Below are 14725 nucleotides of genomic sequence, written 5' to 3'. Positions count from 1 at the left end.
CCTCAATGAGGTTATTTTATATACTAATAATACAGTTGGAATCTTTTGCCATAATCTGCGTTCTATGGGTTTTGACAAACCCATACATAGTGTTATGTATCCACCATTACAGTGTCACACAAAATGGTGTTACCACTTTAAAAAAAAAAATCCCCCGTGTTTCATCTATTAAACCCTCCCACCTCCCATTCCCTTAACAACCACTGATCTGTTTACCATCTCTAGTTTGGACTTTTCTAGAATGTCATAGAAATGGAATCATACAATATGTAGCACTTTCAGACTGGTTTCTTACACATAGCAATATGCATTTATGATTCATCTATGTTTTTGTGTGGCTTGATAGCTCATTCTTGTCTTTTTTATCCATCAATAGTATACTAATGTATGTATGTACCACTTTTTATACTTTTACCTGTTAAAGAACATTTGGTTTCTTTCAGTTTTTAATAATTGTGAATAAAGCTGCTGTAAGGATTTGCGTGCAGGTTTTCTGTGGATATGTTTTCAAATCAAGTGAGTAAATACCTGGGAGCACAATTGCTGTCAATTCTATTTTTATAAGATATTTGAAAAGAGTTCTGCTGGATAATTTGAGCATTTTTACCATAATCATATATACAATTAATTTAACAAATGCTCTTCTGTGTTGGTAACATAGAGTAAACTTCATTCCACCCCTGCCCAATTACTGATGTCTAAGTTAATAGGCTTCACAAATTACAGGCTATCTGACACCTCTGCAGCTGTTCAAATGAATGGATACTCAATCACATATAAAGGAGAATATCTTGGAATGTCATAGTTAAAGATATCCAGGGAAGGAGAGTCTGTAACTTTCCTAGGAAACATCATCTGATGTCCCAAAAACCCTCATTCTCAGGAAATTGTCCCTGCTACAGACTATGCATGTTACACATTTATTTCCTCTTTTTCTGCCCATAGTGGGAGACAGCTGGTCAGTAGTGGGATGGAAGACAAACATTTTTACCTCAGGTTGTCTTTTTTTTTAATTGGTGCTTTTTAATGCTGGAAATTTCTTGCTCCAAAGATGGGCCAATGACTAAAGCCATCAGACACAAGCTAAGATTTGAAATTGAAAGACAACCATGTGTTTTCTCAGAGAAAACACTAGATGTAAGGCAAGACAAACAAGGAAGTGATGGGAGCTCTTTCTCTGTTGTGACTTCTGGTCCCTAGTCAAAGTCTGTGAGTGTCAAGTCCTTTAGGGATGGAGAGTGCAGAAAAGCTCCAAAACTCCAAAGAAGTTGGTGATTTGGGGCCATTACATTGCAAGCATTAATGACATGAAATAAAATTGTAGAGTTGGAGAGAAATTTAAATTTGAGGAGAAAATTATAGATTGTCTTTCTACGCTAAATGTGTACAAGAGCTACCAATCCGAAGACCTCTACCACCTCTGGTGCTTTTCTGTAAAGGTAGTGTACAGGTACAGATTAGCACCACACAGCCCTGGTTGGATTCTTGAATCTGATATTTCTTGTTGGGTCATTGTCTTAATCTGTTTTATGTTGCTATAAAAGAATCCCACAGACTAAACAATTTATAAAGAAAAGAAATTTATTTGGCTCATGGTTCTGGGGGCCGGAAAGTCCAAGAGCATGAGTCTGGAATCTTGCAAGAGGCTTCATGTATGTCATCCCTTGACCAAAAGAATGGTCGAGGGATCAAGACATTTCAGGCAAAGGAAGCAGAGTAGATAGAGGTATAGAATTCAAAACACTATGGGCAGTTTGGGAAATCCACAACTAGTTCAAGGGATTGAGTTGCAGGTCAATAAGGACCAGATCATAGTCAGTCTTCAGTGTAATACTAAGGCAGATGTAATCCTGGAAGCAATGAGAAGCAAGTGGGCAAATGTAAGTAGTCATGACATTATCAGATTTGTGTCTTGGGAAGATCCTCTGGCTGCAGTGAAGAGAATTGATTGGAAGTGTGTAGGACTACAACTGGATTAACCAGATAGGTTGTATCCATAAGGAAGAAAAAAAGAGCCTGAACCAAGGGCAGGGGAGAGCTGAACAATCAATGTGACGTGGCTTCCTTTGGTTTCAGATGAGGAAAAGGGGACAAGTTGAAGATGATACCTAAATTTTTGGCTCAGGATACTTAGTGAATGGAGTTGCTTTTACCAAGATTGGGAGTCCAGAAATATTAATATTTCTGAAATATATAGTGCTACATGGCAGGCACTTTTTCATTATCTATTTTAATCCTAATAAAATGCAGAAAATAGAGGTATTATTATCTTCATGTTATAAATGAAGAAATGAAAGCACAAAGAAGTAAATATATTATTGAAGCTTCTAGGGCTGGATTTAAATCTAGGTTTGTTTGGTTCAAAAATAGTATTCTTTTTCTCATAGGATACTGCCTTCCAAAAGGAAAACAGATATAAGGAGAAACATAAAAAGTTTGATTTGGAATATTTTGAATTTAAGATGCCTGAAGGGAATTCGTGTGGAATAGTCCAATAAGTCATTTGAAAGAAGGCCCGTTGCTCAGGAAAGTGGTTTATGTGGGAGACAGAGACTTGAGAGTCATTAACATGTGGGTAATAGTTAAAGCTGTAGAAACCCCTTAAACTGGAGTACAGTGATGCGCTTTGTGGGGAGAGAAGAAACTCCTAAAAATATATGTGTATTTATAAATAAGTCTATTTTCTTTTTCTCCTAGTGAGAGAGTACAGAGCTTTTTTGGGTCTTTAAAGGAGTCCATGCCTCTGAAAAGATCAAGAGCCACTAGTGGAAGGCATAAAAGAAAAAGTCAGAACTCTAGGAAATATTAAAGGGGTAACAGAAGAAGAAAAACTAGCAAGAGGCTGAAAGGTTTCAGTCAGAGAGTAGAAGGAAATCAGGAGAGAGAGAGGCATATTCTAAACATCAAGAAGATAATTGCTCAATATTATTAGATGCTACACAAAGGTCTTATTGAGGACCAAAAAGAGCCCCTGATATTTGAGAGATAGGGCAATGTGCCTTTGCTGGAGGAGTTTCAGTGCAGTAATAGGGGGTGGAATTTTGATTACTGTGATATTCAAAGGAAGAAGCATAAACCTCTTAAGAACAGAGATTTTGTCTGTTCAGTATTCCTAGGACTTTGCTATATTCTTGCCACAGAGAGATAATCAATAAATATTGTTGAAAGTTGAACAGAGGGAGAAGTAGTGGCCGCTACCATTAATAACAACCATTCTTTGTTGTTCTATTTCTAGGCTCAATACCTAGCTAACATCTATCTTCCCAACTACGCCAAGGAAGGAGTAGTTTCCACATTTCATAAACGAAGAGACCGGGCGAGACTCAGAGAGGCTAAGCAAGCTGCCTGATGCCATAGAGTGACATGCAGCGACGGAGATGCGATTCCAACTTGAATTTGTCTAGCTCCAAAATCTCTTTTCCTTCCACGACAACAAAACTAAGGAGAAGAGAGAGAGGTGGGTAGCTGCCTATCAGTGGTTATTCCAATTTCCCTTGTCCACATGCTTTCCTGCCTTCACTCCCTCCTGATTTGTTTTTATCCTTCAGAGGTAAAGCAGAGCCTTCATAGAGCTATAAAGGTTGATCAAAGTACCAGATTATGAGATTATTCAGAGGCTAATATGTAATCCTTGGAATTTCCATTCTCATCTCACTCTCACCGCTGCCTGCATTAATGCTCTCTGAAAAACATATGGCCTCCTTTTTATTCTAGAAAACACTGGTTCTCAACAACAAAGGAAGTATACTTAAGCAAACTAAGGCATATATAGTCTTCACTAAGTGCTCAACCTGGAAAGACTATTGGATTATAGCCCGTTCTTTCTATAAAGACAATTGTATTACAAAACCAAAAGAGACAAGAGGGAATATTTTCTTGTCAACTAAGCATATCTAAAGCACATTAGAAGTTGGGAGACAATATTCTGTGTTATTTTAAGAAAAGGTTGTATAGATCTACTACCTGGTTGTAAGCAAATAGCGTGTATAAAAAGAGTAGGTAGGCCAGGCGTGGTGGCTCACGCCTGTAATCCTAGCACTCTGGGAGGCCGAGGCGGGTGGATTGCTCAAGGTCAGGAGTTCGAGACCAGCACTGAGCAAGTGCGAGACCCCGTCTCTACTGAAAAATAGAAAGAAATGATCTGGACAACTAAAAAAAAAAAAAATATATATATATATGTAATTAGACGGGCATGGTGGTGCATGCCTATAGTACCAGCTACTCGGGAGGCTGAGGCAGGAGGATCGCTTGAGCCCAGGCGTTTGAGGTTGCTGTGAGCTAGGCTGATGCCACGGCACTCTAGCCCAGGCAACAGAGCAAGACTCTATCTCAAAAAAAAAAAAAAAGGGTAGGTAATAAGAAAAAAGGGTCTGAGTAAAAGAAAAGTATGTGAACAATTTTGTTCTTAGACATGGTCACAGAACTCAACTGTTCAGAATATATCATTTAAATTTGCCTGCCTGGATGCTGTGATAGCTTTTTAGTATTTGATACATTAAGACAGGCAGGTGTTCTGGTCATTTCTAGAAAAGCCAAGGCTGTCCTGGAAACTCCTTGTATATTCTAGCCATCTATTGTGAGGTGGCAATAAATAAATGGTGTAGAGAAATGTTATGGAGAATGAGTGTTATATGCCTCTGGGACACAATGGAAGAAGAGCCCTTGATTTAATATTTAGCTTTTTAGTTTGAATGTAACTCATACAATCTGTCAGTGGGCTTTAACTGTGATATTAGATATTGTCTATTATCTATCTGCTCTTCTCTGTGTCTCTCTCCTCATTATTGAATGATGGTGAGGAATTTTATTATGGGAACAATAATATTATCTACCTCTTGGATACTTAGAGGATTATATGAGATAACCCATATAAAGAATTCAGCACAGTGCATAGCACTTAGCAAGTGTCCAGCAAATGTTAGCTACTATCTTCATCAACATCATCAATATTATCATTATCGTCACCATTAAACTCCTGTGAACTACATTCTCTTAGGGAAGTGACAATGCCGTAAGGAGCATTGGTTCCCATATGCGCGCACAGCACCCATAGCAGGTGATACTGTCCTGGGCCTTTCTGTCTCTTTGGTATCAGGAGTGATTTGATTTAGAGAAGAGCAGGTGTAGTTTTGGTAGCCTTCCATCAGGATGTTGTCCTGCTTTGTACCTAGCTACTTCTTTAGGTGACTGTGGCTACCCTTTAGTACTTCAAGCAGGTGGACCCAGTCAAGAACAGAGGTAAGGAGAAGACTTAAGCAAAATCTAAGTACTGAGCAAGAAGCATCTATAAGTTACATTTTGTAAACTCAGAGCATTCAGTCTGTGGTGATCTAGGTTCATAAGAAAATACAAATGCTTAGATTTAAAATGAGGGTATAAAGCTACCTGGGAGTTTGTTAGAAATGCAGGATCTCTGGCCCCATCCCCAAACTACTGTCCCAGAATCTGTATTTTCAAAAGATTTGTAGTGACTCATATGCTCAATAAAGTTTGAAAAGCCCTGGTATAGACTCTTGAATGAGAATGACAGGGAAGTGGAGGAAGGGGCAGTAGCAGTGGGGCTTGCAAAATGTACATCGCCCCAAATGTATAGAATCAGAATCTGAGAGTGGGGACTCAGAAATCTGCATTTTAACAAGCTCCTCAGGGAATTTTTATGAACACTTGTATTTGAGGACCACAGGTACAAAATAAAAACTGCTAAGGAGAGAAGTGCAATATACACTCTGAACACCAGCTGTCACTACTCTACAATTTAAAAACGACCCTGGTAGAAAAAGATGATTACAAGAACATTTTCTAAATTTGAAATGTAAAGATCTAGGGAAAATGAGCTCTAAGTTAAACAGACTTGGATTATTCTGTGATTTTATTAAAAATCTCCAGAGCATATAAATAGTTTACAGAGAGTGGTGGTTGGAGATTTAGAGATTTTGTGTATGTGTGAATAAGCCTAGGTTAGAAGAATAATATCTCACTGTATTGGGGAGATAAAATGAATGGTTTTATAGTTTAAAAAGCTAACTGGACCCTACAGTCAGAAAGTATGTAAGGCAGCGCAGTGACTCTTTCTGAGAATATCTTTTCATTTTCCTGGCCTTGCATCATAACATTAGCTTTATATTGGGTTTGCCAGACGTTTAATTTTCATCTGAAGCTCAGGGATTAAAAGTCTTGTGTAGTGTTCACATGAACTTTTTCTTATTTGTAGACACTGCGCCATACTGGGAAACTTGTATTCAAGTTCTGGCTTTTCCATACAGCTCTGAGTGGATCACGATGGCAATTTCTTAACATCCCTGAGCCTTGAAATGGCATAAAAATGCTCACATTAGGGTTGTCATGGGGAGAATCTGGATAATATGATAAATATCAAATGTGTTATCAATTATAAAGCATTAAATAAATGCAAAGTATTGTTGAATGCTTACAATGTTTGGCCTTTGCTTTGATATTTGATCTTTGGAATCCCACCATCACACCATTATTGATAAAAACGACTCAGGTTCTGCTAGGAGCCTAGTTATTTTTCCCAGCTAGGTCTTTTGTTTCACCCCACGTAGGCTTGTCTGATAATATACAGGACATCCAGTTAAATTTGAGTTTTATGTAAACAGTGAATAATTTTTTAGTATGAAAATGCCCCAACTATTATATGGTGAACTGGCAAATAGAACTCCAGGACCAACTGGGAACACTGTCCATGCTCACGATTCATCTACACACTAACCTCATCTAATTGCTTACATCTTCTGTTTTGCCTGGTATGGGAAAAATCTCAAAGACAGTACTATAGATCTAAAAATGCTTTGAGAGAAATTATTGCTATCTGAAAGCTCACATCTTCAAAAATATTCACACTTCCTGTCTAGAAATGGCTTGGGCTTATCTCTAAAGATTGCTTGGAAGAAAATAGGGCCTCTTAAGTACTTCCTTCTTGGGGTTATTTTTGATTTTTGTTATAGTCTGTCGATTTTTGATTGCTCATTAACATTGCTTTCTCCGTCCCATTGTGTGGTTGTGAGACTAGAAGGAGGAAAAGGTGAATCTCCAAAATGAAACAATTGTGAAGCCACTCAAATGTTGCTGTTATGAATGATTCTGGAATGATTTCTGGTATAGCCTACTCTTTCCAATTATATTTTGTTCAGCAAATAATGGTATTAAAATATATAGATAGTGGAGGAGAGTGGGGAGAAGGAAAAAGGTGGGAGTTTGATGTACGCTGAGTAGAAAGAGTCACCCTGGGAAACAGTTTGCAGTTTCGGAGTCCACAACATGGGAGTTCAACTGTAATAAAATAAATCCCTGATTGTACTTTCACAGGGATGTCCTGAAGCAGAATGAGGAGACCCTCTAGGAAGCCCAGTGTAGAGGACAGCCAAATCTAACAGGAAGCCCTTGGTAGGTGATTGAAGAAAAATGTTGCCCCTGGGCTCATCTGACTCTGGACACTAGGTGTCAATATATGGCAACGTAACGGTTTTAGGACTTGAGGTGGGTGTGTTGCATTAGTGGGGGAAGACTTGTGAGATGAGATTTTTGTTTCCTGCTGTTAACACAGAGCCCTTCAATTTATGGTAGAATGTTCTTTCAGCTGTGATCTTATGAATCTTCGATACGGACAGGAACCGTGTCAGGTTCACCTCTGGGGATTTCTTTCTTGTTTTCTTTTTCTTTTCTTCCATTCCGGTTTTGATTACTTCACACATCAGGGAAGTAGTTAATTAGTCTCATCAGGCATCCAAACTTGATACCTATATCCAAATTTAGAAACAGAGATGATGAAGGTGTTTACCTGGCACTTGGGGCCATTAGAGGCAGCCAGGAGGGCAGAGGGATGTTGCACCGAGCGTGAGGGTGAGGATATGTTTCCAGGCTGTGAGCTCCTGTCACCAAGAACATTTGCTAATATGCTGACAAATTGCAGTGGGAATACCCACAGGACGCATGGAAGGCCAGGTGCCCTGTCGATTGAGCGGAGCAGGCCAATTCACCAGCCCATGGAAGTATCAATGCTTATGCTGCTCTTTGGTATAAAGTTCCTATTTTCTATGTGTGGTTTGATGATGTTTAGTGGACTCAGTGATGCATGACTATGAATCGCTTACCAAAGCTTTTGGCTTTAAAAAATAAGATCTTGGATCAGGTAAAGTTCTTCTCTGTTTTAATTTTTATTGATACTCCTGAGCTCCAAGGAAATTGCATGCATATGAAATGATCTTTTAAACCCTTTTTCCTATTGTTTTGGGCATTCTCTGCATTCCCTGTCATATTTCTGCCTTTTCTCCTGCATAAATAAAGAATGATTTAGTCTGAATTTGGGGATGAAAGTTATCAATCCTGTATTCTCAACAATTTAACAATGATTTGGGATTAAAGTTAATTTTCATGCTCAATTTGTATCCCTCTTGCCCTCTTTACATGTTTGACTTTATTTTCAGCTTCTAACATTACTCAGCCTTAGCCATACTGACTATACTTATTCCCACCTGAGTCTTTCTCATCTTGTTATCACCAGCTGGTATATCCTTCCTCCCTCCTTTACTTATATAAATGTGGCTGCTTTTTCAGTATTCGGCTCTAAGCTGTCTCCTCCATGAAGCCATCTCTGGATAATTCACACTAATCTGCTTTCCTGAACGCATATAATATTAACCAGTTTAGCTCAAGATTGTAACTTAATTGCAGCTGCTTTTTAATTAGTTTACACACATGCGCATATATACACACACACACATAATCAAATAAATTATGAGCTTTTTAAGGGTAGGGGCTGTACCGCAATGACATCTAGCAAGACAGTGATTCTTGTGTGCGTATATATATATATATATATATATATAGTCAATGGATAGCCATCTTTTGTCCATCTCTGTGATCTCAGTCAGAGCCTAGAACATAGTAGGTGTTCAATAAATGTCAAGACGGCTGAGGAATTGATTTACACTACTCTGCTTTAGTACTAGATCTTTGATAGCATTATTTATTTTATTTTATTTTATTTCTTTTGGAGATCGAGGGCGGCATCTTGCTATTTTGCCCAGGCCGAGCTTGAACTAATGATCCTCCCATCTCAGCCTCCCAAGTAGCTGGGACTATAGCACCTGGCTGATCTTTGATAATGTTAGATTGTGACATCTAGTGTGAAAAACCTGGTAGTCATCAGCATAGAACTTGCAAGAGCTAGCTCAAGCTTTATCTCCTCCATGACAACTTCCCCAGGCTTATACAATTCTGATTTCTCCTCCTGATTCTGAATTAATAAAGCATCTTATCATGTCTACATTGGGCAAGTGCCTTAGGGTCATACCTATAGAATGAGGTTAATAATAGTACCTATCTAATTGGAATTATGCTGATTAAATGACTTAATATATATAAATTACTTAGAACTTTTCCTGGCATATAATAAGTGATCAATAGGTGTTTTAGTCATGGTTCTCCAGAGAGACAGACCAATAGGATATATGTAGAGAGATATATGACAAGGGATTTATTAGAATTATCTCACTTGATTATGGAGGCTGAGAAGTCCCATGACAGGCCATCTGCAGGCTGGAGAACCAGGGAAGCTGGTAGCATGGCTCAGTGCCAAGTCTGAAGGCCTTAGAACTAAGGAAGCCAATGGCATAGCTCTCAGTGCAAGGCCAAAGACCCAAGAGCCCAGGTTCATGGTGGATGTCCTAGAATTCAAAAGCCAAGAATGAGGCATTCTGACTGGAGGAGAAGGACGTCCCAGCTCCAGAAGATAGAGCAAGAATTTTCCCTTCTCTGCCTTTTTGTTCAATGTGGGCCCCCAGCCAATGGGATCCACGTTGAGGATGGATCTTCTCCAGTCAGTCCACTGACTCAAGTGAAGTGTCAATCTCTTCTGTAAACACCCTCATGAACAAAACAATTGGGTGCCCAATCATTTTAATCAAATACCAAACCACCTGGGTTTCCTTTTCAGCAGAAGAGGAATTGGCTTAGTGACTACTGAAGCAATGAGAATAATTAATGCAGTGATTGAGAATAAATAATGCTTTACCAGTTATCTGTGTATCCCTTAATTCAGTCATCATTACAATAGGTATTATTTATTATTATTATTGATATGATTATGACATTGTTCATTGTTCCTTGTTAGCAGAGCCTGTCTTACCAACTAGATTCTGTTTTTAGTTGACTGGCTATTTTTTTTTTTTCTCTTTTTAATAGAGACAGGGTCTTGCTCTTGCTCAGGCTGGTCTCAAACTCCTGACCTCAAGTGATACTCCTGCCTTGGCCTCCCGGAGTGCTAGGATTACAGGCCTGAGCCACCACACCCAGCTTACCAACTAGATTCTAAACTCTTCAGGGCCAGGAATCTTCCTTTCAATATCTGTAGAATAGTAATGATGTTCCCTTTTCATTCCCAGTATTGGTAATATGTGTCTTCTCTTTTTTTCCTGATCAGTCTGACTACAGATTTATCAATTTCATTGATTTTTCTCTTAGTATTAGTTTTTGGTTTTATTGTATTTCTGCTATATTTCTGTTTTCATCACCATTGATTTCTGCTCATTATTTTCTCCTTCCTACTTGCTTTGGGTTTAATTTTCCAATTTTTTGTAGTTTTTAAGGTAAAAACTTAGCTAACTGATTTGAAACCTTTCTTCTTTTCTAATATAAGCATTTGCTATATTTTCACCTCTACACTTTGCTTTAGCTGTGTCTCATACATTTTGGTATGTTGTGTTTTCATTTTTATTCAGTTCAAATATTTTCTGTTTTTCCTTGTCATTTCTCCTTTATTCATGAGTTATTTAGAAGTATGTTCTTTAATTTTCAAATATTTGGGCATTTTCCGGTTATTTTGCTGTTGACTTATAATTTAACTCTTTTATAGACAAAGAACACACTTTATATGATTTCAGTTCTTCTAAATTTATTGAGATTTATTTTGTGGTACTGAATATGGTCAATGTTTAATGTGTTCTTGAAAAGTTTGTGTATTCTGCTGTCGTTGGGCATAATATTTTATAAATGTCATTTAAGTCAAGTTAGTTGATAGAATTGTTCAAGTCTTCTATATCCTTCAGAACTTCTGACTCTCTTGTTAATTACTGAGAGAGAGGTGGCAGTCTCCAAGTGTAACTGAAGATTTGTCTGTGTCTCCCTTCAGTTCTTTCAGTTTTACATCTTGTATTTTGAAGTTCTTTTAGTAGCTATTTTATTAGTCTGCTTGGGCTTCCATAAAAAAATACCACAGACAGAGTGGCTTAAATAACACAAAAGAGTTTTCTCACAGGTCTGGAGGCTGAGAAGTCCAAGATCATGATGCCAATGTGATTTTTTTATTATATTTAAAGAACCACAATTCTTAATAATATTTAAAATCATGAAGCCAATAATGGTCAGTTTCTGGTGAGGGCTCTCTTCCTAGCTTGAAGATGGTTGCCTTTTCACTGTGTTTTCACATGGCACAGAAAGAAAGATCTCTGGCATCTCTTCCTTTTTATAAGGACACTAGTTCTATTGAATCAGGACTCAAACTCTCATGACCTCATTGAACCTTAATCACCTCCTTAAAGGCCCTGTCTCCAATACAGTCACATGGGGGTTAGAATTTCAACATAGGAATTTTGTGGGGGACAAAATTGGGTCTATATTAGGTACATACACAGGATAGTTATGTCTCCTTGATAAATTGACCTCTTTATCACTGAATTGTCACTCTTTATTCATGATAATATTCTTTGTTCTGAAGTATACTTTGTCTGATACTAATAATACCATTCAAATTTTTTTGATAAGTGTTAACATGATATATATTTTCCCATTTTTTATTTCTTGTAGTCATTTATTTATAGTCTAATATGTCAATCTCTAACTTTTAATTGATATCTTAAACTATTTATAGTTAATGTCATTATTCATATGGTTGGATTTAAATCTATCAACTTGCTGTTTGTTTTCTATTTGTCTCATCTGTTCTTTGTTCTTTTTTCCTTTCCCCTTTTATTTCTTGGAATTAATTGACTATTTTTTATAATGGCATTTTGTTTACATTGTTGGATTATACCTCCTTGTTTTGTTTTTTATCAGCTTCTCTTGGGTTAATAATATACACCTTTAACTTATCACAGTCTACCTTAAAATAATATTATACCTCTTTCCATGTAGTATAAGAACCTTGCAACAGTATGCTTCCATCCCTTTATCCTTTGTGCTACTGCTGTCATGTATTTTACTTAAACATTTGCTATAAATCCCACACTACACTGCTCTCATTTTTGCTTTAAACACTCAGTTATATTTTGATGATATTTTAAAAATGAGAAAATTGTTTTTTACATTCCCCTATGTATTCACCATTTCTGACTTTTTTCAATCCTTTGTGAAGGTTTAACTTTCCATCTGGTGTTATGTTAGGTCTAAGGAACTTCCTTTAACATTGTTGGAGTGTAAATTCTGTTGGGGATGAATTCTCTTCATTTTGTTCTTCTTCAATTTTGAAAAATATTTTCTCTTAGTAAGGAATCATAGGTAGGTTGTTTTTTTTCCTTGCAATACATTTGGCTTGCATAGTTTATGATGAGGAGTCTGCCGTCTTTCTTCTCTTTATTGCTCTGGGTGTAATGTGTCACATTTTCATGGCTGATTTTTTTTCACTTCCCCAAAATATGAAGCTTTCATGGCTGATTTTAAGATTTTCTTTTTATCACAAGTCTTCAGCAATTTGATTATGTAGTACCTTGGAATGCAATACCCTTTTGAGGTTTCTCCTTGATATGCTATGTATTTGTTTGTTCATTTGTTTTGGTTTCTGTTTCATTCTGGCTGGTGGGAACATGAACTATTCATAGCCCTCTATGAGCTCCAGGGATTTTTCTGACTACTTCTTTCTTGTTGTTCTATCGTCTCAGGCACACACAGATCAGTACTCAGGCGAAGTCTCATGAAGACCCCAATACAGAATTTCTGGAGTACATTCTTTGTGCAGCTCCTTCCTCTGTGATACTAGGCCCCACACGTTCTAACTTTCTTGGTTTCCCTGAATTCTGATCTCTGCTTCGTCAACTCAGAGAGACTGCCTGACTCTGTGTTGTTGCCTGGAAACTGCCTCCAGGACGTAAGCTTGTGCATGTTAAGATTTCATTCTCTGTTTTCTTTCTCTCAGGGATCACAGTCTTGTAATGTCTCTTCTTTACTGTCTGTAAACCACTGTTTCCTATGTTTTATCCGATTTTTTTGGTTGTTTATAACATGGAGTGGGGTGATAATGCTAAATCCATCTCTTTTAACTCTATTTTCGCTTGAAGCAGAAGGGTTCATGGAGATACTGAGGGTGCTGAATTCTTACTTTCTGACATCTGATTCTAAAGACCAGTTGAATACTCCAGAGTTTATGATAAAAGAGAATAGCCAGTAAATTAATGGTAAGATCAGTGAATATACACACATTCTAGTAATTCCCAGGTAATGATAAAGAAAAGAATCACAAATATCTGCTGAATTAGAAAGCTATTTGAACTGTGCATCAACTATGTTGAAACAATATCATAAAATACAGAATCTTTTTCTTCTAAAGTCTCTGAAAAGTCTTAGAATTTTAGAAGGTGTTGCTTTCATTATTTCAGATGCAGTAGTTGAAGTTCAAAGAGGTCATTACATTTCTCTCTGGCAGACAATTGGCAGGAAGGGCCAAAGTAGAATTTATAAGCCAACCGCCTTAATAGGTTGTGTAGTGGTATAGGTAAATGAGAGGCAACTTAAATCTTCTGACTTCAAATTATTATAAAAGAGTATATGTTTAACTTCCTAATAGATAAACACATTATTGCCTTTCAATCCATTTTTGTTTTTTGAACAGCTGCTTCTAGAATTTTGCTTTGGTATATTGCTTTAGCTTTGGCATAAATCCCCAAGGATTTAGTGCAAAATTTGTATCTAAGTCTCCCTTAAAAAGAGTACAGCATTTTTATGAACATAGTAATACCATTCAGAGATGATATAAATGTACACACATGAATATATGTACATATTTCAATCTCTATAAAGGATTGCAATTTTAACATTTTCTTTTTATTGGTCTTTTAAGGTGTTTTGAGTTTTCAAATAAAATTACTCTCTATTATTGTGCACTTAGAGTTTTTTTCCAGGCAATAATATGTAAATTCATGGCTTTTTCTGAGTTTGCTGTGATTTTTCATTGTTGTATGGAATAATATATTGGGAAGATTTTTCTGTTTTGTGGCAGTTTTAACTATCTTTAAAAAATGGTTCAAATCTCCAGTTACAATATCTTAGTGTTAAATAATTTAAAAACTGCTCTGCAGAAAAAATATCTCAGGATTAATAGAAACACTTTCTTATATTGGCCAATTGCAAATTTAACCACAATTCTTAATAAATTTCTCTTTGACATGAATTTATAAATACCAATTATAATGAATCTGCTTCTCTAAATCAAAGGAGCTGTTAAAACCAAATGATCCAATTACAGGTTTATGTTAAAAATGAATGAATAAAGAAAGCTATTTAGCTTCTTAATATGCTATCCTTCCTTTTATAGAATGTCAAGATTTACAGAATGTCACGAAAGTAATCAATCTTCCTTTGATTAGGCTTTTACTTTTTCTCAAATTTCTGAAGACTTCATTTGCTAGGGAAAAAAATTAAAAGCTACGGGGCAGTGAAAGATAACTGCTAAGAATTTCAAAAGGCTTTGAGGATGTAGAAACAGAAATGACTCAGA

The sequence above is a fragment of the Propithecus coquereli genome, unplaced genomic scaffold (assembly GCF_000956105.1).
Source record: "Propithecus coquereli isolate 6110/MARCELLA unplaced genomic scaffold, Pcoq_1.0 Scaffold118, whole genome shotgun sequence".
Taxonomy (NCBI): Eukaryota; Metazoa; Chordata; class Mammalia; order Primates; family Indriidae; genus Propithecus; species Propithecus coquereli.
Note: the sequence above shows the minus strand (reverse complement) of the source record.